General features: G+C 44.9%; 1 protein-coding gene across 1 annotated transcript in view; it reads right to left on the minus strand.

Annotated features, from left to right (window-relative positions):
• The window catches only part of GTF3C6 (general transcription factor IIIC, polypeptide 6, alpha 35kDa), a 46,591-nt gene that overhangs the window by 9,967 nt on the left and 32,855 nt on the right, over window positions 1-3,769 (minus strand). The gene's annotated exons all lie outside the window — the stretch shown is intronic.

The following is a 3,769-nucleotide window of genomic DNA, read 5'->3' on the forward strand; positions in this document are numbered from 1 at the left end:
CCCCAGTGGATGGCCACGCCCACCGCGGCCGATACCACTCCTACCCGGGCCCCAAGTGATTGGCCACACCCACCGCGGCCGATACCACTCCTACCCGCGCCCCAAGCGATTGGCCACGCCCACCGCGACCGATACCACTCCTCCCCACAGCCCCCAGTGGATGGCCACGCCCACCGCGGCCGCCATCTTGAGTCCGGGCAGCCCCCGCCCCTCCGGTCCTGCTGCTGCTCAGGCCCCTAAACCGCTCCTTGCAGGCGGCAAGGTGGCCACCCGGTGCCCAGGTGGAAGCCAGTTCCAGGCCTGTTCTTTTCTTTCCTTTAGTTATTTATATTTTTATTGATTTTAGAGAAGGAGAGAGAGAAACATCCATGATTGATCAGCTGCCGGTGGCATGCCCCCTACTGGAGATCGCTTGCAACCTGGGCATGTGCCCTGACGGGGAATCCAACCCAGACCTTCTGGTTCCTAGGTGGATGCTCAACCACTGAGCCACACACCCGCGGGACTCCTTGTTCCTTTCTGGAGAACAGAAGCCGGGTTCTGGCTGGCTTGGAGGTCCTGGGACCCAGGGATCCATCGCGTAGGCCCCGCCCCAGGTGGGCGGAGAGGGCCCCCGAGGGAGAGGGGATGGAGGAGTGCAAGCAAGGAAACCACCACCTGCAGGGGCATGCAGAGGCTGTGTTAGCTGAGCCTCCTTTCTTGGGAATAAATTCTTAATATTTGGAGGGAAAAAAGAAAGTAACTTCATAGGGTGATCTGATTGAAATATTTGGAGGGAAAAAAGAAAGTAACTTCATAGGGTGATCTGATTGAAAATTACTAACCCGGCGTGTCAAGGTGGCTGGTCACACCCCAGGCATATAACTTGATTTAGTAGAGGCCTGTATTCGCTTTAAGCAAGCCCTGCCCGTTGTTTCTGTGCACCCCTATGACTCAGCGGTTCTCAACCTGTGGGTCTCGACCCCTTTGGTGGTCGAATGACCCTTTCACAGGGGTCGCCTAAGACCATCCTGCATATCAGATATTTACATTACGATTCATAACAGTAGCAACATTACAGTTATGAAGCAGCAACGAAAATAATTTTATGGTTGGGTCACAACATGAGAAACTGTATTTAAAGGGCCAGAAGGTTGAGAACCACTGACTAGGTTAACACACTTCTGAAATAAGCAGTAGTCACCCTCAAGAGAGCACACAATCTTAACTACGTATCCTGTAATCCAATCCCTTGCATTGCTTTCTCCCACATCCTTGTAACTGTTCTTAGTTCCCTCCTTAATCAAATGCATAAAAAAAGTATTCTTTGGAGCATTTGAGATCTCGCTCCCTGGCATATGGCATCAGTTTGGCTCAAATTCTTATAAAAACTCTCTTATGTGACAATATCATGTAAGCACTAATCCTCAATTTACATTTATCCTGAGCCAAATTAAGAGCACATTTCGATGAACTAGTGTGGGGGTGCAGAATGAGCTACCTAAAGATGTGTTTCTGTGGAATGCAGATTGTTGAGCTACAGGCAATTTTAGCTTCAGCCTCAAGAGAAACTTCTTTACCTAGAAGAGCTTGAATTAGGGGCTTACCCATAATATGTTATCAGTGGTAACTGTTTTAACCCTACCTATATGGCAGGGAAGCTTTTATTTACTAAATATCTGCTCTTCTTATCTTGCAATGACCCTTTGAAGCCCCCTAGGCGCTTTACTTCATCCCAAGCTCATCCCCCTTGTATACCTCAATCGCCCTTTCTATCTCTGAATCTGTCCTGCATGTGTGTGTGTGGAGGGGGGTGGGGGGCAGTGTCTCTGTGTCTCTCATGTACATGGGATTTCCATACATATTCTAGGTATTTACAAAAACATGTATACAAAATCTGTAAAATAATTTTCACATAGCACTCAGACTACAGAAACATTCCCTTGGAAGGAAAGAAGACATTATAGTACTGGCTTCATGGCCTAGAGCTCATGCCCTTTGAAAATTCACTTAAAGGTTGAAACCACTCTCAGACAGAAAACAGGAACTTATTGGGCAGAAAAACTCTTCAACATTGGCTTTGAAAGAGGGCGAAAAAGAAACCTTTTGGTGATTGGGAAGAGTTTCCATGATACATAGTCAGAGTTTGTTCTTAATAGGTTTACTCTCAATCCTAAAAAAAGATAAGGTCCAGCCCTAATCTGTTTGGTTCAGTGGATAGGGCATCGGCCTGTGGACTGAAGGGTCCCAGGTTCGATTCCAGTCAAGGGCATGTACCTTGGTTTCGGGCACATCCCCAGTAGGAGTGTGCAGGAGGCAGCTGATCGATGTTTCTCTCTCATCGATGTTTCTAACTTTCTATCCCTCTCCCTTCCCCTCTGTAAAAAATCAATAAAATATATATTTTTTAAAAAAGATAAGGTCCAGATGCCAGCTTAAAAAGACTAAATTATCTTTATTATCTTTGCTTAAAAGTAGAAGCGATAAAAAAAATGTGGTATACCTATATAATAGAATCGTATTCAGCAATAAAAAAGGAATGACATAAAATAACATGCTACAGCATTGTTGAACTTGAAAACATTACTTTAAGAAGCCATTCACAAAAGCCCACATATTGAATGACTCCATTTATATGAGATGTGTGCCGTGCCAGCACAGCCAAGGGTTCGGTGAGCCTGAGGAGGGGTGGTGAAGGATTAAAGAAGACAGACAAGAGAATACAGCTGGGGCTCAGTGCATCTCCCATGCCTGGATGAGGTCACAGAAAGACCCAGCCAGCAAGCCTAGGCTTTATTTTATAGTGAGATTAAAGCATGTCAACATGTTTACAATGTTCTTGTGAGTTTCACCTTGTTTTGGCAGCACTTGTTGCACCTCCCACAGCCCATTAGCTACCTATCAAGGAACTAGGGAGGGCTATAAGGTTAAGCTTAATTATGCTAAGAGGGCTCTGCCCTCCAAGCTGGGATTTGTTTGTGGCCCTGCCACAGGTCAGTCCAAGGCTTAACCCTAGAGCTGCTCCCTACAGAGATGTCCAGAGCAGGCAAGCCTATAGAGAGAGAAAGTAGATTAGTGGCTGTCAGGGCCCGGGGATGAGGAATGACTGCTACTGGATGTGGGGGTCCTTTTGAGAATGATGAAAATGTTCAGGAATTAGTGGTGATGGCTGCAAAGCTCTGTGGATACTGTATACTAAAAATTACTTTATACTTTAAGAGTAAATTTTATACTTTAAGAGTATACTTGTCCATCACACACCTGTCAGAATGGCTATCATCAACAAATCAACAAATGAAAAGTGCTGGTGAGGATGCGGAGAAAAAGGAACCCTCGTGCACTGCTGGTGGGAATGCAGACTGTGGAGAACAGTATGGAGTTTCCTCAAAAAACTAAAAATGGAACTCCCATTTGACCCAGTGATCCCACTTCAAAAAAAAACAAACTCTCCATTTTAAAGATGAAGAAACTAAATTTATGGAGCTTCCCAAAGTTCACACGGTGTATCATCATACCATGGTAAAAAAAAAAAAAAAAAAAAAAAGGAATTCTTACCATTTGCAACAGCATGGATGGAACTAGAGAACATTATGTTAAGTGAAATAAGTCAGTCAGAGAAAGATGAATATCATACAATATCACTCAGTTGTGGAATATAATGAACAACATAAACTGATGAACAAAAACAGATCCAGAGATAGAGAAGCATTGATCAGACCGTCAAACCTCAGAGGTAAGGTAGGGGAGGATGGGGGTCAACCAAAGGACTTGTATGCATGCATATAAGCCT

The sequence above is a fragment of the Myotis brandtii genome, unplaced genomic scaffold, assembly GCF_000412655.1.
Source record: "Myotis brandtii unplaced genomic scaffold, ASM41265v1 scaffold8, whole genome shotgun sequence".
NCBI classification, from domain to species: Eukaryota; Metazoa; Chordata; class Mammalia; order Chiroptera; family Vespertilionidae; genus Myotis; species Myotis brandtii.